The sequence below is a fragment of the Littorina saxatilis genome, linkage group LG5 (genome assembly GCF_037325665.1).
Source record: "Littorina saxatilis isolate snail1 linkage group LG5, US_GU_Lsax_2.0, whole genome shotgun sequence".
NCBI lineage: Eukaryota > Metazoa > Mollusca > Gastropoda > Littorinimorpha > Littorinidae > Littorina > Littorina saxatilis.
In genome coordinates, this window is record NC_090249.1 from 58,762,967 (window position 1) to 58,790,418 (window position 27,452).

Consider the following 27,452-nt stretch of genomic DNA (forward strand, 5'->3'; position numbering starts at 1 on the left):
AGTAATTTCGCCTTACGCGACTTGTTTAATTTCTCGTACTCAAATTATATTTGTTAGCAATTATATGTCAAATCGATTATTGCTTTTGGAAAAGTTTACCACGTAAATGGTGCAGACGATTGTATTTTGTTAACAATATTTAACAACAAAAAAGTACATGTACAACATCCTTTCTTGTCACTGTTAGAAAAAATCAATTGCATGGTGGACATTTCAGAAGCGAATTGTAAAATTGTTCAAGCAAATACATGTACATTTAAAATTATGCTCTTGGTGAAGCTCTTAGTTTTTTTCCGTTTTTGTTTATATCCTTCTGATGCAAGAGTTTGAGTCGTGTGAACTAACAGATGGAAGTCCTCAGCAGTCTTCTGATGGGGCAATCAGTCTTGTGTAGTGCTTCTTGAATCAGCCAGGATTCCTTGCTAAGATTTATTTTGAGAATTTCTCTTTATTTGCTGGGTATACATCTGAAGAATGTGTACACTGAATTGTGATATCGAGTTCTGTTCTGTCTTGGAGTATTTTCTATGTTTGCTTTGTACTTAAAGGTCAAAATGAGCAGTTTTCTTTGCGGCCGTTTGAACTGAGGAGAGTGTCTACAGAAACCCATTTTGAATTGGATTGTTTCTGATACGTGCGAAGGTCTCTTGCAAAACGAATGAGGAAGTTAATACTTTTTAATGGAAACGCAAATAATTGTACATTAGAAAATGGTATTTGAGCATTCAAAGGTAATTATATTTGAGGGAAAACAAAGAACTGAGTGAGGGTGTTATTCAATTGAATTGAACTGTTTGCACAACATGTGTTACAGCCCAAGCTTATGCATGAGGTGGGTTTATGGGGACGGGGGTGGTGGTGAGAATAAATATACAGACAGGAAAGGGATGAGTACATTTGGGGGCTGGTTGGGTTGGGGGGGGGGGGGGGGTAGAGGACACCATCAGTGCGAAAAATCTTCAGAACTGGAAGGGATGTTGGTACAGTCGATGGAACCATGAGCACAACGCAGCCAGCCACATTTGGCAAGAATAATCAGTGGCGGAATCTATGTATAGGTCTGGGATAGACAGAGAACAACCACAGTGTCCCCAATGATGATATCAGCGTCGGTGGTCGTCGTTGAAGTGGCGGTGGTGGTGGTGGTGTCAGTAGTGGTGGCAGTCCTGTTGTTGATTGGCGCCAACGCCGGCGTTACTTACGCTGAGAGTGTGGTCTGGACGCGGCCACAATCACACACAGTCACAACACAGCGGGCACTGGCTCGTCAGTGCAGCGCGCTTGGTGACTCGGGCACACTAGCCTGCACTCTGTCCGCCCCAGTCAGCTCAGTATATATATTATAATTATATTATATCCCTTCGTTTTATCTCTCACTGCCTGTCTATCTCGCACGCACACAAACACGCACGCACGCACACACACACACACACACACACACACACACACGCACGCACACTCATTCATTCATCACACACACTCACTCATTCGCTCACACACACACACACACACACACACACACACACACACACACACACACACACACACACACACGGATGAATATCAAGGTAACACAGCGGACAGTGGTAAGTGCAGTGAACTTAGTGATTTTTGCTACTTCACTGCACTCTTTCCATCCCAATCCCATTAGCCTATCACTTCGTCCACACACACACGCGCGCGCGCACACACACACACACACACCTCTGCTCCTATTTCAATCAAATACCAGCCCTGTAATCAACTCATTGACACATCTGCACAAATTCCCCCCTTGGTCCGACAAGGGCAAAGAGTTTTCCAGGGTACATCTTTTTAATCCCATTTCGCAACAAGGAGTGAGTGTTTTTCTTCACCGTGTCTTTCTTTTTCCTTTCTGTCCGTAAAGATCTCTCTCTCTCTCTCTCTCTCTCTCTCTCTCTCTCTCTCTCTCTCTCTCTCTCTCTCTCTCTCTCTCTCTCTCTCTCTCTCTCTCTCTCTCTCTCTCTCTCTCTCTCTCTCTCTCTCTCTTTCCTTTCAAGGAGTTATTCTTGGGCGATGTTTTGTTTTTCTTTCACTATACCCTCGTTCTCCCGGGCTTTGCTCCTTTTTCCCGAGCACGTAGCCAATCAACGAGTATCCTTGGCGAGGGGTTCGCTTCTTGCACAGGACAAATACACTTGTGTTGGCCTCGCGGAGGCAGCCATCCAGGAGCGAGGTTACAAGATGATGGACATCCTTTCCTTTCGTCGTAGATCATCGATAAGTTTTGGGATTTATTCATTGATTGGTTATTATTATTATGTTATTGGGGAGGAGGGGGGGGAATTGTGGGGTTGTCAGCAAGTAAGCCCAAATGAGCTCAGAACAAATTTGACGCAAAGGAGAGGCTGTTCCTCTGTGCGTAGTGAGATTCACCAGTGGATAATACTCAGAAGAAGCTAAAGATCTTTTCCTTTCGCTGTAGCAGATCGATGAGTTTGTCGGAAGGGGCAAATCCACTTCGTTGCATCCACTGGAGAGAGTCACAGATACAAAAGCCGTCCAGTACAGATTACAGTATCTGAGTTGTCGCCCTTATACTACCGTTAGGCTGTAAAAGTAGGTCACTGCTTTGTGGTTTGGGAAGGATGGCTAGGAAGGTAAAAACAAGCACAAACCATTGTCGATGGGCATTCTCCTTAGATAGGTTTAAATCCAAAACAGTTTTTTAAAGGTTGAGTCACATAGACTAAGCCCCAGGCCAGCTCAGGACATCCACTATATCACAAAATAAACAATACTGAAAGACTGCTACGTCCAGTTTTTTAAAGGTTGAGTCACAGAGACTAAGCCCCAGGCCAGCTCAGGACACCCACTATATCACAAAATAAACATTTCTGAAAGACTGCTACGTCCAGTTTTTTAAAGGTTGAGTCACAGAGACTAAGCTATTGGCAAGCTCAGGACATCCACTATATCACAAAACAAACATTACTGAAAGACTGCTACGTCCAGTTTTTTAAATGTTGAGTCACAGAGACTAAGCCCCAGGCCAGCTCAGGACACCCACTATATCACAAAACAAACATTACTGAAAGACTGCTACGTCCAGTTTTTTAAATGTTGAGTCACAGAGACTAAGCCCCAGGCCAGCTCAGGACACCCACTATATCACAAAACAAACATTACTGAAAGACTACTACGTCCAGTTTTTTTAAATGTTGAGTCACCTGGCGATGTGCAGCAGGAAAGTGGAAAGTGTACTCCACCTGTCATCCTCCACACCCGTTTGCCCTGAAGACTGGACTTGTGAAGACTGGACTTGTGAAGACTGGACTTGTGAAGGCTGCAGGACCTTAGTTTTCATCAGTCGTGTCCATCACTCGACGACACGGCAAATGGAGATAGAAAGGTTCAACTTCAAACAGCTTCTTGCAGAGTTACCAACACAAACCACGCGGCATAGGGAAGGAGCATCTAGCTGGCACTGAAACAAAAGAAAGGAATCGCAATTTAAAAGGACTTTCCTTCTTATCGAGAAATATGTTTGTAAAAAGTGCGGAACATGATGTAGACAGTCATAATTGGACGACTTCGGGGAATGTTTGTACAAACATGACTTGACACAGTCAAGGTATTTTTTCTGGCAATGATTTTTGTTAAATTAAAGAAATGAAAGAATCAAATTTGAAGAGGCGTTCACTTCTTATCGAAAAGTGTTTGGGAAGATTGTCAGAAAATTAAGAACAAACAAACGAACCGCAGAACAGGCAGTAGTCCTTAATGAGAAAAATTCGGAGAATGTTTGTAAGAACATGACTTGAGACAGGCAAGGTATTCTTCCTGGCTGTTATGTAATCCTTTGATGTCCGGGAACTTTGCCCGAGTTGCAGGAAGTTTGTGATTCCATTCTGGTTTTTGGACGGAATCTTGTAAACATTCCCTGGTAGTATATTATTGAGATTAACCCGTGATTCATCACGGCGCATACCGTCAAAGATTGTTCTTCTCGGCAGTGGTAGAGAAAGTGTGTGCAGATTAACACAGAACAGGTCGGAATACTTGCAATTATTTAGTCATGCACTCTAAACGAATGATTTTCGGCGATTAGATTTTTAGGCAGCAAAGAATTCCTTTTCAGAACGTGCACTATGTAAATCGTCCTGAATGTCACTTTGAGAAAACTGTATTTCTTGGATTGATAAGAAGTGCGGTAAATCTGCCCCACGACATGCAGACGTTTGAAGTCTTCAACACTGATAACTTGAGGATGCTTAATTAGACAGTCGAATTCCTTTTTGATTGATAACTCGGAGCCGGTGAATCTGGATGCACGTTTATTCATTTACACTGCTGCTGATGGCAACTGTGTGGACTTTTGAGGTCATTGGTACATGTACCAGCAATATGAAAGAAAGTGTAGCCTACGCTCAGATAAATTCCATTGACACCGATAACACGTAAGCATGCGGCACATGCATCGTTATATCTTAATCGATAGCCTGATAAAATCATCGACGTCCATACGCAAAGATGTAGGTTTCGTCTTGGCATTGCCACTGATGTGAGAAAGGTGGCACTGGTCTCTCGAAGATAAATTCTTGTCAATTCTCTGAAGTGCAACCGCATTTGACAGTGTTAGCGTGAAGTTGGTAAGTTGGTGACACGGCTATGGAGCTGATTCTGAAAACAAAATCTGCACGCTGTTGTGCTTAATGATGTCAATGAGCTCAATTGAAATCCATAGGTCTGGTGGTTTCCGATTGTCTGTATGTTCATGGAAACCTTCGGGTTTGCATAACAGTTTTTATAGGGCTAAGAAATTAACCCTAACATTTTCAATCCTGTTTGATAGCACTTCGCTTCCCGAGGTGATCGTAGTGTTTCGGCACACGGTTACACGTCAAAAATGGTCTAGGTGTGATGATGGCCGTGACCTCCGTTTTCAATTATGCATGTTCTGGCACGGGAGCCTCGAGAAATGCGTAATGGTCTGTGACTAAGGCAGGGCAGAGGCCGCTATCTGGGTGAGCGAGCATAATCAAAGCACTCCTTTTAATTATTCATAGTACCCGGCGAGCGTACGTGGAAGCAAGTAGTAGTACCCTGCACGTAGACACCAGGATCCATTAAGTTTTGTTTGTTGAGTTGATAGAAGTTTTAATTATGGAGGTAGTCAGTCGATGTACCTTTCGTTGTACTGTGAGTACAAAACGAGATTTTTATTTTTTATTTAACTGTATGAAGATTGCTATCCATTGATGACTTTCTTTGCAGTATCAGAATACACCCATTCTGATTACTCAAACAAAGCAACGAGTTTATTTTGGGTTTGCATTGCTGGTAGGGTTCAGCTGACACAGCAGCTAAAATAACCTGTCGTGATAAGATTTCCTCCACCCCTATATTCACCCAGAATCGCATCCTACTCGAGTCTCTGAACACACACCCTTTCCTACCGCTCCCAACTGTCATTCGAAAATGTTGTAGTTAGGATCAAAGATCTCATGCTCTAGAGAATCGCATCCTACTCGAGTCTCTGAACACACACCCTTTCCTACCGCTCCCAACTGTCATTCGAAAATGTTGTAGTTAGGATCAAAGATCTCATGCTCTTTTGAATCGCATCCTACTCGAGTCTCTGAACACACACCCTTTCCTACCGCTCCCAACTGTCATTCGAAAATGTTGTAGTTAGGATCAAAGATCTCATGCTCTAGAGAATCGCATCCTACTCGAGTCTCTGAACACACACCCTTTCCTACCGCTCCCAACTGTCATTCGAAAATGTTGTAGTTAGGATCAAAGATCTCATGCTCTAGAGAATCGCATCCTACTCGAGTCTCTGAACACACACCCTTTCCTACCGCTCCCAACTGTCATTCGAAAATGTTGTAGTTAGGATCAAAGATCTCATGCTCTAGAGAATCGCATCCTACTCGAGTCTCTGAACACACACCCTTTCCTACCGCTCCCAACTGTCATTCGAAAATGTTGTCGTTAGGATCAAAGATCTCATGCTCTAGAGAATCGCATCCTACTCGAGTCTCTGAACACACACCCTTTCCTACCGCTCCCAACTGTCATTCGAAAATGTTGTCGTTAGGATCAAAGATCTCATGCTCTAGAGAATCGCATCCTACTCGAGTCTCTGAACACACACCCTTTCCTACCGCTCCCAACTGTCATTCGAAAATGTTGTCGTTAGGATCAAAGATCTCATGCTCTAGAGAATCGCATCCTACTCGAGTCTCTGAACACACACCCTTTCCTACCGCTCCCAACTGTCATTCGAAAATGTTGTCGTTAGGATCAAAGATCTCATGCTCTAGAGAATCGCATCCTACTCGAGTCTCTGAACACACACCCTTTCCTACCGCTCCCAACTGTCATTCGAAAATGTTGTCGTTAGGATCAAAGATCTCATGCTCTAGAGAATCGCATCCTACTCGAGTCTCTGAACACACACCCTTTCCTACCGCCCCCAACTGTCATTCGAAAATGTTGTCGTTAGGATCAAAGATCTCATGCTCTAGAGAATCGCATCCTACTCGAGTCTCTGAACACACACCCTTTCCTACCGCTCCCAACTGTCATTCGAAAATGTTGTCGTTAGGATCAAAGATCTCATGCTCTAGAGAATCGCATCCTACTCGAGTCTCTGAACACACACCCTTTCCTACCGCTCCCAACTGTCATTCGAAAATGTTGTAGTTAGAATCAAAGATCTCATGCTCTAGAGAATCGCATCCTACTCGAGTCTCTGAACACACACCCTTTCCTACCGCTCCCAACTGTCATTCGAAAATGTTGTAGTTAGAATCAAAGATCTCATGCTCTAGAGAATCGCATCCTACTCGAGTCTCTGAACACACACCCTTTCCTACCGCTCCCAACTGTCATTCGAAAATGTTGTAGTTAGAATCAAAGATCTCATGCTCTAGAGAATCGCATCCTACTCGAGTCTCTGAACACACACCCTTTCCTACCGCTCCCAACTGTCATTCGAAAATGTTGTAGTTAGAATCAAAGATCTCATGCTCTAGAGAATCGCATCCTACTCGAGTCTCTGAACACACACCCTTTCCTACCGCTCCCAACTGTCATTCGAAAATGTTGTAGTTAGTTTAAACAGTATTTTTTCAGATTCGTCATTTACAAAGCCATGAAGTTTATGATATGATAAAGGATCCTAGGAGCAAAACAAAATAAACTGTTAATGGTTCCTTGCTTCATATACACAGCCACAGATCTGTGCAGACTCTCACACGGAATCAGAACATCATTTCACTTGAGTGTTGTTCCCAGACTCAGAAGATAAATAGGTCAGTAGGACCTGGAATCGGTACCCCATGGCCAAATAGGTTGAAGCTCCGTTAAAAACCGACAACCAACCAGCCAATGAACCTGGCTTGAAAGTATGAATTGGTCAAACTGTTCTGGCTCTATCCGCTTAGGAGGAAAATGGATGGTCCTATGACGTCCCAGATGTCAAAGCTATCGGATGGTCGACCTGCCAGGGCTCAAACGAATGCGTCAGAACAAAAATGTATGCGTCAGGGACCAAAGCCGAGACCTGAAAACCACACTCAGACAGTGGAACCCCCCTTTTAAGACCTCCAAAAATCTGACAAAATCAGGTCTTAAAAAGGGGGGGGGTCTTAAAATGGGGGTTCCACTGTACCACTATTCTACAGTGTGTCCGGTCCCTGTGCAAACTGCAGAGCGGAAGGGTGAACCTCCTGTCCTGTGTCAAGGTCTGGACGGGTCTACGGTGATTTACCGGATGACCAACACGGGGGGAAAATGTGTATCAGAAACTTTTCGGTTGGCCCCATATGAGTCATTGGGAGAAGGGTTGGCCACAAGCTGCTATAGGTCCTCGACTGAACGGGTTGCGTAACGGTCATTAAGACTCAACTTGACCGATGTAACGACCAGTGATGTGATTGGGGATGGAGACACACGTAATAGGACAGTGCAGAGTTGGCCCACATTATGTGTGCACGTGCTGATTGAGCAAGCTGCTGTGTGCATAGTCTTCATCCAGCCAATGTGAACAACACGTGGAGAGTGTGACTGTGACAGTAACGTGTGCTGTTTGACGTCAGATCAGACTTGAAAGACAAAGCAGGAATTCTGTCTGAGAATTTAAGGAATTAAAAGCATTTCTGCTGATGCACACCTGAGAACTGAAAATAAAAAAGCCAATTCGCTCTCTCACACGCACTCTTTCTCTGATTGTTTCATGGTAGTTTAAGTTTCTTGTGCGAGTGGAAAGTACATCAGCCTTCGACCTTGACCATGCATTTGTGTGTGTGTGTGTGTGTGTGTGGGGGGGGCTTTTCCTTTGAAAGCAGTACGCAGAAGGTCATCGTATATGTAAAATAGAGGAAATCATTACAGAACCAACTACCAACCAGTTACCAACTATTCCTCTTTGTACAAACACCCCCAATCCACAACAGCAATTTAGCAGCCGCTGGCTTGTGTCGTGTGATCTTCTTGACTTTTAAGCGGCTATTGATCGTCACCCTGCCATTCCGTACACTGGTGGTTGGGGGAGAGACCAGCATCAACTGTTGAGTAATCTCAATAAAGCGCTGAGCAAATGTCCCGCTCATTGATTTGTCCCAACGGTGAAGCCATCTCGTCTTGTGCCGTCAGCAGTCCGGCGCCGGAGGCTTGAAATCCCTCAGGGACGACTGTACCCGAATGGTTAAAGCCATATGTATTCGATGACTATACACACTAATTGCTTTACCAACAGCTGGAGACATGCTAAATTAAGTTCCCTGCAAAATATTGTGGTCTAGGACCCCTTCAATGTTGAGATATGTTAATTTTCATTTTGATCTGGATCGTCCTATTTATAGATTTGCCAACAGAGGTAGCGTTGACGCAAGGGAAATAACTCCGCGTCTTTGTTTACATCCAAAGTTTTTGAGACTCTAAAACAAGCTGTAATGCATGTATATGGTCCGCGCATGGCGACATATCGTCATTACATGGTCTTATGGTGCGTTTGACATCGATTATGGGCAAACTACACTTTGTAAACACGGGAGCGCGTACATATGCCTTTAATATAAGAGTCGGCTGTGAAGTTTCTGAGCCATCCTCACCAGACACTGGCGGAAGAAGGAGACTACTTTGGGAGGCTCGGACACGCTATTTTGGTCTGCTGCTGTCTGGCGGTTACGAGTTTGAGCACCGTTCATGGCCCATTGTAACATGTCCATCGCAAGTTTTTGCCGTTTCCTATTTTGCACCGATTTCATAGGACTCTTAAAGGCACAGTGCAGCTCATAGCCTTCGTTTTGCGTTTTTGTTGCAACTGAGTGCATTTACAGTTCAAAAATCCTGGTAGTAAAACAAACCCAAAACTACCCAACGATGACATATATGTGAAGCTCGACAGTTTCTTGTTCACGCGAGTGCATAAATTAACCTAGTTATTACGTGGTGTTTGGTCGGAGTTCGATTCAACTGAGTGATTCCGGCCTCCATTTTGTTTTACAAAAACTCATGATGACGTCTGACATAGTTTGCTAGTGACGTGTCTTTTTGTGCATGATGTGGTGATCTACCTGATCTAAATTTAGATCCAAAAATAGGCCAAGACCAGCCGGGTCCGAGTACGAAATTAATTCGTAAAAAAATCGCAGTTCTTGACTCTTTGGGTGCAAGTCAATGAAACTTGGTAGTTCTTCTAACGGATAGCTGCCTGAGGTATGACTAAAAGCCCCAGGGGCTCCGTGCACCTGGATTTGACAAGTTCAGTACCTTTAAACAAAATTGCCCAAAATTATAATGTTTTCACGTGTGAAGCATGACACAACAATGCCAACATTGTAATCTTTTCACGTGTGAAGCATGACACAACAATGCCAAAATTATAATCTTTTCACGTGTGAAGCCTGACACAACAATGCCAAAATTATAATCTTTTCACGTGTGAAGCATGACACAACAATGCCAAAATTATAATCTTTTCACGTGTGAAGCATGACACAACAATGCCAAAATTGTAATCTTTTCACGTGTGAAGCATGACACAACAATGCCAAAATTGTAATCTTTTCACGTGTGAAGCATGACACAACAATGCCAAAATTGTAATCTTTTCACGTGTGAAGCATGACACAACAATGCCAAAATTATAATCTTTTCACGTGTGAAGCATGACACAACAATGCCAAAATTGTAATCTTTTCACGTGTGAAGCATGACACAACAATGCCAAAATTATAATGTTTTCACGTGTGAAGCATGACACAACAATGCCAACATTGCTTCTGGAGCAACAAGTAATCAACCCTTTTGTGAATTCTAAAGCACAAATTCAATTATTGGACTTTCGGTTTTTATTACATTTAAAAAAAATGTAGACTTTTTTTATTTAACCATCCCTAACTTATTTTAAAGTGTATATAAAAATGAACATGCCACCAACAACAATCGCACTAGCCAGTCTTGGTTGGCGAAGTAATAATCCCATCAACCGTTACGATGTCTGTTTCACATCAGCTACTGTGCAATCAAGCCATTACAGGCCTGACCCTTTCAGCCTGAATTGCTAGCTGATCGATCTAACCCTGCAATCACCAACATGCTTCCATGCGTCACTGCTTCCATGCTCAACACATGCATGATACTGGCATCAGAGTGTCTCTCTCATCAGCTCCTGCGTGGGATATTTCTGTATGACGGTCTGCTTGTCTGTCTGTCTGTCTGTCTGTCTGTCTGTCTGTCTCTCCCTCTCTCATTCTGTGTCTGTCTGTCTGTTTTCTCTATCTCTCCCTCTCTTCTTCTTTATCGTTCGCTGTTAGATCGTCAGTCCGGACTGCAGGGCGAAACGTGCTGTCCTCTCCAAGTCCTCTCTGGGGCCGCATCGCTTCTTTTGTAGCGCTGTCTCCTCTGGCCAGATGGTGTCCCTCAGAGCACTGTGGTATGGACAAGCCTGCAGGATGTGCTCTGCTGTCTGATTCTTGCCACACGGACATAGGGGGGAGGGAACTAGCTTCAGCTTTGTGGTCATATGATGGTTTAGTCTGTTATGTCCAGTGCGGAGTCTGAGTAGGACGACTTGTTCTTCACGTTGGAGCAGGTGGTAGTCATCTTTCTCCGCTCTCCCTCTCTCATTCTGTTTCTGTCTGTCTGTCTCTGTCTCTGTCTGTCTGTCTGTCTCTCTGTCTGTCTCTCTCTCTCTGTCTCTGTCTCTCTCTCTGTCTCTCTCTCTCTCTCTCTCTCTCAGTCTCTCTCTCTGTCCTCGTTTATCTCTCTCTACGTTCCATTTCTCTCCGGCGTCCCACCCCCCCCCCCCCACACACACATAGAGTCAAAAAAAGAGAAATTCCAATTCCTGCTTCTGGGACTGTTCCTTTCGCTGTGCACCATCACAGCTTCAAACCCAATCAGTGAAAGAGCATTCTGGCCACACAAAAATATCTTCGTATACTTTTGCCCTTTTAACTTGCGCATTTTAATTTTATCTTTTTTGTCTGGTGTGCCGAGGAATAAAGAACACTTCCGCTGCGAGCTACCACCTGAGTCCGTTTCGGGCAAATCCGGTTAGTTTTTTTCATGACTGACAATCACACTTCTGTTGAAGTATACCTCTGAGGATTCAAACAGGATGAAAGCAGGAATTTCTCTCTCTGGCACTCTCTGTCTCTGTCTCTCTTTTTCTTTCTCTCTCTCTCTCTCTCTCTCTCTCTCTCTCTCTCTCTCTCTCTGCCCCCCTCTCTCTCTCTCTCTGCCCCCCCCCCAGTCAATATAAAGAGAATTCTAATTCCTGCCATGACCGGGTGACAATCACACTTCTGTCAAAGTGCCCCTGAGGATTCCGAATGAAAACAGGGATCTCTCTCTCTCTCTCTCTCTCTCTCTCTCTCTCTCTCTCGCTCTCTCCTCTCTCTCTCTCTCTCTCTCTCTCTCTCTCTCTCTCTCTCTCTCTCTCTCTCTCTCTCTCTCTCTCTCTCTCTCTCTCTCTCTCTCTCTCTCTCTCTCTCTCTCTCTCTCTCTCTCTGACATACGGCTAGTACAAACAAATAATCTCTGTCCATCCTCCACCTTACCCAACGTTCCACCCCAAACCTACCCCTCACCACGTTCATCTTTCAAAGCTGACACACTGATAATATAATGCACTGTAGAAAGATCCCTCCTAGATAAAAACTAAACAATTTGCTTCTATTGATGAGTACGCGCAACAATTTATATAAAACGTTTACGCGTATTTTTCTCTTTTGTCTGATCAGATTAGCCTAACTTCCTAATTAGAAAAAAACAGACCTCCTGCTCAGAGGAAAACTGAACTAGCTGGTGCTCATCGCATGCAGTGATTATCATTATGGCAACCGATGTCGAACATGGTTTTGCCTTACATGGAACGGTCGATGCAATGGGGGGAATTGGCAGCCAAACATGCTTGACATTATTAAAGAGCGCTAGAAGTATTGACGCAACAGAAGAGGAACACGTTGCAGCCCCCAGAGGCAGAGAGAGAAGTTGGCGCCGTGAACATCGACCACAAACATCACACAAGTAGTTGTTCTCTTTGCTTGCCGTGTGCGTGAATTGGACATTTTCTGCATGACATCTGTCAAGATATTGATGAGCTGTTCTCCTAAACTCGCCTTCTCCTCCTTGCCCCCGCACCCTCTCTGCCTTTGAAGCTTTTTCCTTATTTTAAAAGGTCGTATATATAATGTAATGACACATACAGACCTTTAAAAAAGTAATAATACAATATTGATTTGCGTTCGTGCGCGCGCGCGTGTGTGTGTGTGTGTGTGTGTGTGTGTGTGTGTATATATATGTGTGTGTGTGTGTGTGTGTGTGTGTGTGTGTGTGTTTTGGATACTAAACACACAATCTCGTATGTGGTGCCTCATGTTTTTTCTTCCCCTTGGTCTTTGGTGTAAAAGAAAGGCGGTTTATGATAAAAAGGCCCTTGGGGTCACTTGGCGTGAATATCAATGAATTGGACTTAGACTACTGGTAGTGATGTACAGCTTGACTTTGACTCTGTTTGAGTATCTTTGAACAAGAATCAGATCAAACATATTGATTTAAAGCATTGGGTTGTATGAGTATGTGTGAATCAGAATTGGATTACCAGTGGACAAACAAGCCTTTCTGGCCATACTCGTGTGTTCATTTCTTATATCAACGGCCTCTGGTTGTTCCCCCCGGCATGTGTGTTTTCCCGGGCAATTCTCACAATATTTATCCAACACCAGCTGAGCTACAGAACCCCACCTCCAGAGTGAGTCTCTACCCCTCCTTGTAAACCATTCCCCCCATAGCTTTTCTCACCTAGCTCACTAACCCCCTCTCCCACCCGATCCCAAACCCTCAACCCCCCCCCCCCCCCATCCCATCACAAAGCATGCCTTTACCCCTTCCAGTAAATCGCTTTCCTCTCCTCCCAAACCCTCTCACTCCCACCCCCAACGACGCTCCTCCTCCCACAGCCAATCCAATGTCCTCCTTGATCCTCCCAAAGCGTGTCGGTCCCACACGGGTTGTGTTTTGCTGTGGGGATCGATGGCTGACAGAGATTTGCGGGCCACGTGGTCACCGTCAGGGCTGACAGGGGCTGCAGGGGTGGTGTGCACGAGATAGTTACCAACCAAACGGGAGCCACCCGCAGTGTTAGATTGGTTGAAACTGAGATGTGTTGTGATTTCAACGAATCAGAACCCGCGGTTTGTTCTCCCCTGTTTGGGTGGCACCTTTTTGTGTGCATGGTTCGTGCACCTTAACCCTGGAGCCACAAGACCGTGCATGGGGAAAGTAATACTACAGGGTGACCCAAAAAAAAGAGTACCCAAACAAAACGTCATAAATTGAACAAAAATAAAGCAATCTTCATAAAATTTATTTACACACACAAGTAGCCTCTGCATGATTTGCACAGAAATTTTTTAGCGTTCTAGCTTGTCTTTCAGGAAAGTTATGCTCATTCTACAGAACATGCTCCAAACGCCGCTGCAGGCAAACTTGAACTCGCCGCGCAAAGTTATCAATCACCCGCACACACTCCTGTTGCGAGATTCCGCGAATGGTTGTTGTGATGGCTCTCTTGAGTTCTGTGATTGTCTGTGGGTTGTTCCTGTAGATGTTGTCTTTCAGGTATCCCAAAGATAGAAATCGCGCTGACCGAAGTGTCTCTGGAACTGTACTTGCACATCTCTGTATGATTTTGTGCGAAAATAGGTCTCTATGCAAAACGTCCGTTGATCATTAGTATAGTTCATTGTGAGAACAGCTTTTATTTCATCCAACCATGCAGTGGATTAGCTTGCTAGTAGAAGTAAGTGCTATGTCACAAAGTGTTCCACATTTGTTACAGAAATGTGTTCAAAAGTGGAACATTTCAGTTTAGAGAGTACAGTGAGGATGAAGGAGTGGGATACTTGGGGGCCGGGGAGCTCAGCTCACTGGACTTGTCATCTTTGGGTCTCTGAATGAGAAGGCGGAGGGGTGAGAGAGGGTCACACACACACACACACACACACAATGCGCAGAGAGAGAGAGAGAGAGAGAGAGAGAGAGAGAGAGAGAGAGAGAGAGAGAGAGAGAGAGAGAGAGAGAGAGAGAGAGAGAGAGAGAGAGAGAGAGAGAGAGAGAGAGAGAGAGAGAGAGAGAGAGAGAGAGAGAGAGAGAGAGAGAGAGAGAGAGAGTGGTCAGACAGATAGACAGAGAGAAATGGGTCGCGCTGTGGGAGAAGTGTGCATGGATGAGGTGATCCAATGTGAGAAATAGATAACATGGGGGAGTCAAATTGATTTCTCGATCGATGGTCGCGCAAATGACATCAGACAGAGAGGCGAACTCTCGGGACCTCCGAAGTTTACACTTCAAACTCAACGTTATTTCCCTAACGCCCCAAGCCTCTATAACTTCGTCTCCGCACGTTTCTACTCTAACTTCTTGTCAACACGTTTGTACCCTCTAACTTAGTTTCCACAATTCTGAGAGAGAGCCTCGGAAGTGCTGTCACAAAGTATGATGGTCAGGCATAATTATATACTTTGTTGCCAATGGCGGACGTTTTTGACGATTGATCATTGGGAGTTTGATCGCTGTTTTTAATGGTGTGGTCAGCACTTGCACAGGGCCCGCCGATCAACTGCGGGGGAAATTGAAAGTAAACATCGAACTATTTGTTGTCTGCCAACTTCGTAAACTGTCCATTCACCCACTCGGGGACTGGCACTGCTGACTGTAACTGAGGGGTTGGAGAGAGAGAGAGAGAGAGAGAGAGAGAGAGAGAGAGAGAGAGAGAGAGACAGACAGACAGACAGAGACAGACAGAGAGACAGAGACAGAGAGACAGAGGGAGACAGAGAGTGAGAGACAGAGAAAGACAGAGGGATAGAGAGGGAGAGAGACTCAGAGAGAGAGAGAGAGAGAGAGAGAGAGAGAGAGAGAGAGAGAGAGAGAGAGAGTTCATAATTATGCCCCTCATACGATCCGCGAATCGAAAGGTATTCAGTACTAATACGCCTGCAAGCAAATTAATGTCGTTGCGGTCGAAAATAGGGCGGAATAGCCAAGTATTACTTGAAGTAAACCTTACATCCTCACAATCTTCACAGTTCTGTAACCTGCACATGTTTTTTGTGTGGATTTATAACTCAAATACGCATTCGGTGTTGACGTGCAAGCACGCGTATCTGTATTCACGCAAAGCCCTAGTTTTGCGGAAAAAACATTATTCGGAATAGTTTGTTTGTTTGTTTGTTTGTTTGTTTGTTTGCTTAACGCCCAGCCGACCACGAAGAGCCATATCAGGGCGGTGCTGCTTTGACATTTAACGTGCGCCACACACAAGACAGAAGTCGCAGCACAGGCTTCATGTCTCACCCAGTCACATTATTCTGACACCGGACCAACCAGTCCTAGCACTAACCCCATAATGCCAGACGCCAGGCGGAGCAGCCACTAGATTGCCAATTTTAAAGTCTTAGGTATGACCCGGCCGGGGTTCGAACCCACGACCTCCCGATCACGGGGCGGACGCCTTACCACTTGGCCAACCGTGCCGGTATTCGGAATAGGAATTAGGACACGTTCTAACAGGCTTCATAGTTTTGCCCTCAACTAGCTCCCAACCCCAAACCCCAACCTCGCCACCTCCACGGTCGAGCCAACCTCCCTCCTCTCACAATAAAAATGCATACAAAACTGACTAAAAAGAAGAGAGGGAAAACATCGCAATTTTACGACGCCATCATGACTCGACCATAAAATGTCCCCGTATGAGAGAGAAATTGATTCCACCAAACCTTCCATGAAGATAAAACTGTCACTTTAGTGGCACCATCATCGCCGTTTAGATATCTGCTGAGCTTGCAGAAAGTAACAACTGCTCCTCAAACGGACGGGGAATCTGAGAGGGATAGCCTCCACGACAGCGCAGTGGATAGACAATCGATACCCCTGCTGGAACTCCCTTTATCGTTTGTTGTACTGAGTAACACACTTTCAGTGCAGGGTTGGATGCTTCTGCATTTATAGGTTTCGTTTGATCTTCTTCTTCTTCTTGGCGTTCGCAGAGGTTACACAATCAGTCCAGCACTGGTGATAAATGTTGTCGTTTTCTCCAACTCCTGTCGACTGCCGTATAGTTTGGTCTGCAAGGGAGTTGGTGACGGCCACACTTAGATAGATAGATAGATAGATAGATAATTTATTGCCAAGTGTACAATACATGAATGAACATAAAAAATACACGAGGAAAGCAGCTTGCTGTGTGATAAAAACAAAAATAAATAGCATTCATACATCACTGGCGCATAGCATCATACATACATGGGTAAGACAATTTGGTATCACAGTAACTAATACATACACTATACAGACATGGTGAGAACTATGAAACTCTAAGAGCTATCGGAACCACAATAAAAGTACGCAGAATAAGATAGGATCCCTCCCCCCCCCCACTATCAACTACTGTAAGAACTGAACATGTTCCATACTGATAAAATGTACCTCTAAAACAGCACATAAAAATAAACTCTTCCAACACATCACAGTGGTTAAAGAACGACTAAAACTACTAAAACATACTAGATGTGTATTCCGGTAATATAACCAGCTGCTAAAACATAGTCTGGCTTCATCGCGTCACAGTGGTGTCACCATACTAAAACCCACTCTATATATCACAGTATGTAATGTCAGCTACTAAAAGCATACTCCTAGAGCATCCTAAAACGTGTCACAATCTGTAGAGTTCATTTACCGGTTATTAAAAGCCAGGACAGCCTGGGGGTAGAAACTGTTTCTGAGCCTTGCCGTACACTTCTTTTCGTTCCTCATCTAGTAAGGGACATCGCTGTAAGATGTGTTCCGCTGTTTGGTCCTCTTGACCGCAGGCACAGGTTGGTGATGGCGCCAGCTTGAACTTTGTTTCGTTTGATGATTTAAACGTCGAGCGCGTTGTTTTTCTTTGCCATCAACCCTTCTCTGGCAATACCGATTTAAACTCTTACCACGCATCTGATCTTTAGCATTTCTCATTATACAATGGTGTATTATGTAATACGTTTATATATGAGTTAGTGCGTATCACACTAATTCCTATAGCCTTTTGACAACGCGTCTTTGCCAAGGTCAGTATTGGAAACCGCTGCAGTTTGCACCACACTTTGGCTTTTGGAATAACAAAACTTCTATTGGCAGACCACAACATATTTTACCCCCATATCAACTTAAATCCTCCTTGGAAGCAGTAAATTTGGTTTTCCTCCATCCTGCGCGGTTATTGGCGCGTGTGAATGGACCTTTAGGGGCACAGCCGCACATTATTTCTCCCTTCTTCACCGTCACCACACAAAAGACTGCGTCAACCGCTCCTTTTTCATGGAAGATTGGATTCGATTTTAGCAGATTGTTAGGCGCCCACTTGACAAACGATTTATTTGTAATGACTGGGAAAGTTGGCTGCTAAAAACCTCCATCTGCGTCAACTGTTTGTGCACGGGTGACGTATGTGGATGACGTTTGTGGTGCACGTCAGTCGTAAAATGCTGCACAGCCCAGGAATATCTGGTTTTATCCGAACCGGCAGTTTCAAAGGATGAAGCGCAGGAGGAAAATGGAGAATGAGAGAGCGATGGCCAGGAATGAGGAGAGAAAGGAAGACAAAGAGAGCAGTTAAATCACAAGATGCCTGGGCCGAGACAACTTTCATTGGGACACCCCTCTCCACCGGGGTCTAAAGGATTCAATCGATGACAATGTCCGTCGAGATACCGCCCTCTTCTCCCCTACCCCCTCCCCTCCCCCCTCCCCTTGAAATAGACAAATTAAAAGGAAACAAAAGACACACACAAATGTCAGAATGAAAAGCAAAAGATGAAAGACTGAAACAAACTGCATCAATCGATGACAATGTCCGTCGAGATACCGCCCCCCCCCCCCCCTTTAATAAAATAGACAAATAAAAAGGAAATTTCAGAATAAAAAGCAAAAGAAGAAATACAGAAAAAACACTATGTCCAAGGGCATCAATCGATGACATTGTCTGTCAGGGGACGTCACTGTGCTGCCTGATTGTTCCTGTCAGGGAATATCCGGTCACATTGTGTGTGGAAGTGCAGCGATCCCGAGGGACTTCTTTCAATTTTCATCCTCTTCCCTTCAGCACCGAGTTCAACAACGAAGTCAGTGGCCTGGAGAAGGGCTTGCGGACACTCGGTAAAAGTTGTCTTCTATAGATGCAGGACTGGATCTACAGACCGGGGGGGGGGGGGGGGAGGGGGGGGGATTTCAGGGTTCCGGAAGCCCCCCCACCCCCATTCCCCTTAGCCGGTAGATGTCCGTTTTTCTCAAGGAGGGAAGGAGGGGGGGGGGGGGGTCCCATGGGGTTCCAGAAGCCCCCCACTCCCTAGCCGGAAGCTGTACCTTTATTCTAAAGGAGAGATCCAAAATACCGCGTTCAAATGCTAAATGTCAACTGCGTCTGGGGCTAGCCCCCCCCCCCCCCCCCTCAGGCCCCCCACCTGGCCAGACCCTAAACCTATGCCTCATGTTGGAAAGCCCTCCCTTCCCTCTCATACACTTGGTTCAGCCCTCAGATGTTTTCTGTAAGATTAGTAGAGTACGTACATTGTTATTATGGTAGTTTCTAGAGAATAGTGATGAAAAGGGAGTTTCTGAATCAGCACATTTATTTTCATACGTTCCGTTGAAAATGGTTGCTGCGAGTTCAAGACAAAGGCCTGTTGCATGATCGCCAAAGGCCTTATGTCTGTCTGTCGGTCGGTCTGTCTGTCGGTCGGTCTGTCTGCGTTGGTGTATGGGGGAAGGAACAAGAGCGGTTTGGGGGAAAAGGAGAGTTGCTTAGGGGGGAGCTGGGGACCAGCGGAAATTTAATTTCGTTAACACATCTGCTAGTGACAACCTCAACTGGCATTTCCAAATCCTTCATAGCTAAACAAAGCCGAGGGGACCGGACAACAGAGAGAAATCTGGAGCTTCTCCCGGCAAAGTACACGAGCAGCACGCCGACCCAAATGACGTCTGGAGGGTATTTCTGAGAGGCCAAAATTGCGGAAGACACTTTTCTCCCTCGGGAGATCATCAGGAAATCGTTTGCGTGCAGGCGGGCGACGGTGAGGCCGAAATTTGAGACAGCGGTTAAGTCAGTTTAGCTTTGAACGTTACGCAGGTCTATGTAGTGTACTTTCCATGTTCCTAGATCAATAATTCGATGGTGTTTCTATGAAATGAACAGAGAAACGACGGCTCCTACGAAGAACATTGGGGGAAATGAATCTTTTGTTTTGTCAGTGATTAATTTAATCAATCAATCAATGTTGTGTGAGTGCTTTTATTTTTTATCTTTATTTTTGTTGGTGTAGGAACAGTTTATGACTTAAAATTCAAAAATGCAAGCTTCATGTATTGTATGTTGTTGCTGCATTTCTTTACGTGTGACACCCTTTTACTGAAAACTGCACGAAACATGTAGCTTGTAAGTGCAAAACTAAAAGATGGTTAGCCAATACAGAGATGCTTCTCCCTGATCAATTTTTGAACATTCACCGTACGGCCGCGGGGTTATTACAGGACAACCAAGAAACAGCCACTAGTAGCCGGAAAATCTCAAGCAAAAAAACAACTCGCACTTTACACCGCAATCGGATTGAAATATTGAATGCCAGAACACGGTTGCGAACGAGGAGAATGAAATATGGCATTAACAACACAAACAGATCAAGAGGATTGGACGAAAGGGGCGCCCGGGGAGAGGGAAATAACCGCCACGTTTACGAGTGATTGGAAGAAACCACAGAGTTTTAGGAGCTTTTGGAGTAGGTTTGGAGAGGAGCTAGGGAGTGGGTGTGTGCGGGGGGGGGGGGGGGGGAGAAGGGGGTGGCAAACCGAAAAGGGGTTGAAACGTGGTATAGAGTGAGCCGCTGCCTGCGGCACAATCGATGTAAAAGTGTTGCCCCTTATGTATCGATCCTGAGAGCAGTTTCACCCCTGCGTGTACGGCGCCTATTTTCGAGGAGCCGGCATCTACTTTCTGTGAGGCTCGTCAGTGAGACCATTTCATTTGTCTCGAGTGTAGCGCCAAAGACTTTGTTTTACTCTTGCGTAGTGTGCGTCCTTTAGTACTTTAGTTGGAATACTCATTGAATAAAACGTCTGCGAAGTAGTTCAGTTCGGGTTTTGCTGGTCCCGAGTGTTGCCTTTCATATATCGATCGAGCGTGTACTTTTCACCCTGATTCCAGCACGGAAACTCTTGCTGATTTTGAGCTACCCTTTTGAACAATCTTGCTAGAGGTGTACTTTTCACCCTGATTCCAGCACTGAAACTCTTGCCGATTTTGAGCTACCCTTTTGAACAATCTTGCTAGAGGTGTACTTTTCACCATGATTCCAGCACGGAAACTCTTGCTGATTTTGAGCTACCTTTTTGAACAATCTTGCTAGAGGTGTACTTTTCACCATGATTCCAGCACGGACACTCTTGCTGATTTTGAGCTACCCTTTTGAACAATCTTGCTAGAGGTGTACTTTTCACCCTGCTTCCAGCACGGACACTCTTGCTGATTTTGAGCTACCCTTTTGAACAATCTTGCTAGAGGTGTACTTTTCACCATGATTCCAGCACGGAAACTCTTGCTGATTTTGAGCTACCTTTTTGAACAATCTTGCTAGAGGTGTACTTTTCATCACTGCTGTCAGCACGGCAGCTCTTGTCGCTTTGAGGTGCCCTTTTAAACAATCTAGCCAGAGGTGTACCTTTCATCCCTGAGATGCCCTTTTAAACAATCTAGCCAGAGGTGTACCTTTTATCTCTGAGATGCCCTTTTAAACAATCTAGCCAGAGGTGTACCTTTCATCCCTGAGATGCCCTTTTAAACAATCTAGCCAGAGGTGTACCTTTCATCCCTGAGATGCCCTTTTAAACAATCTAGCCAGAGGTGTACCTTTCATCCCTGAGATGCCCTTTTAAACAATCTAGCCAGAGGTGTACCTTTCATCCCTGCGATGCCCTTTTAAACAATCTAGCCAGAGGTGTACCTTTCATCCCTGAGATGCCCTTCAAAGCAACGTCCTGGGGGTATTCAAACGGACGAGCGCACTGGCCATAAATATGGGTATTTCGGGGTCCGGAACCATCATCAAGCTTGTTTCCTGCACTGCTCTCCCTACATTTCATCACCCACCTCCCCCCCCCCCCCTTCCCCAGTCCCCTCCCCATAGTGAAATGGGTGTTTTCTTTTATTACGGAAATATTTGTGTTCACCTCTATTACACACACACGCACATGCACATGCACGCACGCACGCACGCACGCACGCACACACGCACGCACGTACACACACACGCACGCACGCAAGCACGCACGCAAGCACACACACACACACACACACATTCTCTCTCTCTCTCTCTCTCTCTCTCTCTCTCTCTCTCTCTCTCTCTCTCTCTCTCTCTCTCTCTCTCTCTCTCTCTCTCTCTTTCTCTTCCAAGTTTGCTGTCATTTCCGCGACCGCCTATCTATCTGATGTCCCATACCTCTGGCCTTTTCTGAGTCAGTCGTTCTGTTCGGTCAATACTGTGGAAGGCGGGGCAAGAAAATTCTATTACGGCTGAAGTCATTTTCTTTCAGCTGCTCTGCGCATCCGCGTAAATACGAAGAAAGATTGCTCCCTGTATTACATTATTACACCCCCAGTATAGGGGTGTGTATAGGTTTCGCTCGATGTGTTTGTTTGTTTGTTTGTTTGTGTTCGCATATAGATCTCAAGAATGAACGGACCGATCGTCACCAAACTTGGTGAACAGGTTCTATACATTCCTGAGACGGTCCTTACAAAAATTGGGACCAGTCAAACACACGGTTAGAGAGTTATTGGTGGATTAAGATTCTACAAGGACTTATAGAGCGACATATTAATGGTCAAAGGGAAATAACCACACTTGTTAGCAGTGCCTGCTCAGTTGGTGGCAGTGAGAATGCTAAGGACGGGGGTGATTTTCCTACCTCGGAGGAATTTCTTGTTCTTTATGTAAACATCTGGCCTCAATAGTACGACTGGCTGCGTGGTAAATGTATGATGCGTGAACCTTGTTCTAAACGGTACTGTACTCTCTTCATTTTGCACCCCCTCCCCCCCCCCCCTGAAGCTGTGGTATCATCGGGGGACGATATTATCAGAGAAGGTAGGAATAATGTTCGTTGAGCGTCCACCTTCTCGATCGCGCGCACACACACACACACACACACACACACACACACACACATCCTAGCGGTTACACTCGTTCCTCACCCTCTTGTCATCTCACACACTCTACAATCATTTGTTCATTGATGTCATATTATTACCTCGATTTGCACATGCAAAACTTGATGGACAATGGACATGAATTATTAACATGTTCTCTGTGTCAAAAGGTCCCGTTGCGCGGGTATTGGTCTCTAAGGGTGATACATAAGTAATAAGTCCGCAGAAAACAACTCCGAAACCAACTTTTCGTGGGCGGATGCAAGAGAATGAGTTGATTGAAACTAACAGTGCATATGAAATGTAAAATAGATAAACAAAAATTAAAACGAAAATTAAGTTCGCGAAATGTAGATACTGTTGATAGCAAGTAACTGTGTCAAAAACTGCCAATATTGTTCTCGGTCTCGATACTTTTTTTTTTCTTTCTTTTTTTTTAACATCAGTACGTACAATTCTACGCACCAATTACTGTAGCGTACATACATCATGTTTATAATTGTTGACTGCTGTTTGAAGGTGAATAATGTACTAATTAATGCTCGTTTGATTGACACTAATTAGCTGCGTGTGTATGTTCGTTTCCCATCCCCTTGTTTGCTTGCTCCCCTTCTCCTCCTTCCCCCAGCCCCTCCTCACTCTCTCTCCTCATACACCCCCCCCCCTCCCCCCAAACAAATCCATCCTATGTATGGTATACAAATACATTGCACTCCGAGGCCTGGTTATGAATTCGGAATGCAAGGGACATCACCCGTTGCTTTGCCAATTGATGAGCATCAGAGTGAACTGCCTCCCTTATGACCAGCCACAGATATAAATGCCCGAAGTTATCCCCCATTGCCCGCATGTTCGACCGGTTCTCGTAGGTTATGTATTTGTTTCGAGTTTGACTTGTTCGTGTACATTTTGATCTGCGAATTGTTTGACAAATTGAAAAATGTGTGTATGTTCCACATTCAGACAATAAAGTTGTCTTGAATTGTAAAGTTGAAGGCAAGTTGAAGTTGAATTTATCTCTCTGACTCTCTGTCTCTGTTTCTCTCTCTCTGTTTCTCTCTCGCTCTGTTTCTCTCTCTCTATTTCTCTCTCTCGATCTCTCTCTCTCTCTCTCTCTCTCTCTCTCTCTGTGTTCTCTCTCTCTCTCTCTCTCTCTCTCTCTCTCTCTCTCTCTCTCTCTCTCTCTCTCTCTCTCTCTCTCTCTCTCTCTCTCTCTCTCTCTCTCTCTCTTTCTCCGGCGTTAATCAGGTTATCTACAATAACATATGTGACGGACGTTGATTTTGACTGTAGACAGCGTAACAGAGAGGGAGACTGAAATATGATATATATACAAAGGCTAACCAAAGGTCACATCAGTCACAACTTGCAAAAAAAGAGAAGAAAATTCTATCCTTATTTCACAATCAGCATACTTATATGATAATTTTTATACGTTTGCGGGGTCAAAAAAAACAAAAAAAAAAACAACAATAGGTCTTACACGTAAAAAAAAAGCAATTCGCGTAAGGCGAAAATACAACATTTAGTCAAGTAGCTGTCGAACTCACAGAATGAAACTGAACGCACTGCATTTTTTCCGCAAAACCGTATACTCGTAGCATCATCTGTCCACCGCTTGTTCTGAGCGTGTTTTTAAAGGCACAGTAAGCCTCCCGTAAACCATCACAGATACGGTCAGGCTTTTACACACAGTACAAACACCCTTTCATTTAAACACTCACCAATTGAGAACATCCTAGGTGCCCTCCGTAAAGAGCGAACAATTTTCAAAGAATTTATTTTTGCGTGGTTTATCTTACCCCTGAGCCATCGTGAACCCGTGTGATCCCGTTTTCCCTTTTTACAATGCAGTCGTCATAGTTAGTCATTTGAATGCGACTCGACGTGAGCTTATCTACAATAGCACGTTTTTTTATGCACGAAACAACGGCTGTGGTTCACAAGAACTCTAGCGATGGCTTTTGACTGTTGAGAGGAACGGCGATTTGCACTGATAAACCGGCCGTCGTCTGCTACGACCCTTGCGTGACCCTGCTTCCGGGCTTTTCTTTTTTTAAACTTTCACAACTTCGATTTGTTCTGATCTTGTCTTGATGAAATACGAATTCTTTTATGATTAAAGAATGTTTGTGTAACAAGCTGTCAATTTATTATTTAGATTTTAAAAGTTAGGTCTAGCGCAAAAACGAGGCGCCGTTGTTGTTAACGGAACAAGTCTACGAAAATAAATTCTTGGAAAATGTCTCACGCTCGACAGAAAGCAGTCAGGATGTTCCCGTTCGGTGAGCGTTCAAATGGAAGTATGCTTGTACTGTATTTAGACGCTCGGGGAGCTCTGTGATGGTTTACGGGAGGCTTACTGTGCCTTTAATCCAAACATATCATATCTATATGTTTTTTGGAATCAGGAATCGACAAGGAATAAGATGAAAGTGTTTTTAAATTGATTTCGAAAATTAAATTTTGATCATAATTTTTATATTTTTAATTTTCAAAGCTTGTTTTTAATCCGAATATAACATATTTATATGTTTTTGAAATCAGCAAATAATGACAAATAAGATGAAATTGTTTTTGGATCGTTTTATAAAAAAATAATTTTAATTACAATTTTCAGATTTTTAATGACCAAAATTATCAATTATTTTTTAAGCCTCCAAGCTGAAATGCAATACCAAAGTCCGGCCTAAGTCGAAGATTGCTTGGCCAAATTTCAATTATTTTTATTACTGAATGAGGGTGTGACAGGGCCGCCTCAACTTTTACAAAAAGCAGGATATGACGTCATCAAAGACATTTATCGAAACAATGAAGAAAATGTCTGGGGATATCATGCCCAGGAACTCTCATGTAAAATTTCATAAAGATCGGTCCAGTAGTTTACTCTGAATCGCTCTACACACACACACACACGTTACACATTAACACCACGACCCTCGTTTCGAAACTTGACTAAATGTAACAAGTCGCGTAAAGCGAAAATACAATATTTAGTCAAGTAGCTGTCGAACTCACAGAATGAAACTGAACGCAACGCAACGCAGCAAGACCGTATACTCGTAGCATCGTCACTCCACCGCCCGTGGCAAAGGCAGTGCCCGTGGAATTGACAAGAAGAGCGGGGTATTCGTAGCGCTGAGAAGGTTAGCACGCTTTTCTGTACCTCTCTTCGTTTTAACTTTCTGAGCGTGTTTTTAATCCAAACATATTATATCTATATGTTTTTGGAATCAGGAACCAACAAGGAATAAGATGAAAGTGTTTTTAAATTGATTTCGAAAAAAAAAAAATTGATAATAATTTTTATATATTTAATTTTCAGAGCTTGTTTTTAATCCGAATATAACATATTTATATGTTTTTGGAATCAGCAAATGATGGAGAATAAGATAAACGTAAATTTGGATCGTTTTATAAATTTTTAATTTTTTTTACAATTTTCAGATTTTTAATGACCAAAGTCATTAATTAATTTTTAAGCCACCAAGCTGAAATGCAATACCGAAGTCCGGGCTTCGTCGAAGATTACTTGACCAAAATTTCAACCAATTTGGTTGAAAAATGAGGGCGTGACAGTGCCGCCTCAACTTTCACGAAAAGCCGGATATGACGTCATCAAAGACATTTTTCAAAAAAATGAAAAAAACGTTCGGGGATTTCATACCCAGGAACTCTCATGTCAAATTTCATAAAGATCGGTCCAGTAGTTTAGTCTGAATCGCTCTACACACACACACACACACACACACACAGACACACAGACACACGCACATACACCACGACCCTCGTTTCGATTCCCCCTCGATGTTAAAATATTTAGTCAAAACTTGACTAAATATAAAAAGAGAGGCAAATAACATGATTTGTAAAAGAAGCGAATGAGAAGAAGAAGACATGATTTGTCATGGGAATTTCACTTCATGAACGCATACGAAGAAGTGGACAAGACCGCTTGCATAGGCTTGTTATGTACTGTAATGCAGTTAGTTATCTGCACCTAATTAACACATAGTACACACCACAAAGTTGACTGTGGGCCAAAGTGCTTATAGCAGCTGTTGTACACAATCACATTCCTCGTGATCCCCAGTGAGTTGAGGCAGGGACCTAATATAGGTCTATGGTTGAGGTAATGATGCGGCGACGATGAGGATACACATGAACGGTAAGTTCAAGTTCGCATCCTTGTAGTTTGTAGTTGATTTATGTTGTTTTTTTCTGCTATAATCCTGCCTGTCTTTCTGACTCTCTCTCTCTCTCTCTCTCTCTCTCTCTCTCTCTGTCTCTGTCTCTGTCTCTCTCTCTCTCTCTCTCTCTCTGTCTCTCTCTCTCTCTCTCTGCCAATGTGTGTGTGGGGGGGGGGGGGGGGGGGAGGTGAAGGAGACAGATGAGAGAGAGAGTCACAGAGAGAGAGAGTCAGAGAGAGAGAGAGAGAGAGAGAGAGCCAGAGAGAGAGTCACAGAGAGAGAGAGAGAGAGTCAGAGAGAGAGAGAGAGCCAGAGAGAGAGAGAGAGTCAGAGAGAGAAAGAGCCAGAGAGAGTCACAGAGAGAGAGAGAGAGAGTCAGAGAGAGAAAGAGCCAGAGAGAGTCACAGAGAGAGAGAGAGAGAGAGAGAGAGAGCCAGAGAGAGAGTCACAGAGAGAGAGAGAGAGAGAGAGAGTCAGAGAGAGAGAGAGAGTCAGAGAGAGAGAGAGAGAGCCAGAGAGAGTCACAGAGAGAGAGA

The 27,452-nt window shown here is 44.2% G+C and overlaps 1 protein-coding gene across 1 annotated transcript in view; it reads left to right on the plus strand.

The window, feature by feature from the left end:
- The window catches only part of LOC138967563 (trafficking protein particle complex subunit 13-like), a gene marked incomplete in the record, with an annotated part of 259,297 nt that overhangs the window by 56,730 nt on the left and 175,115 nt on the right, over positions 1–27,452 (plus strand).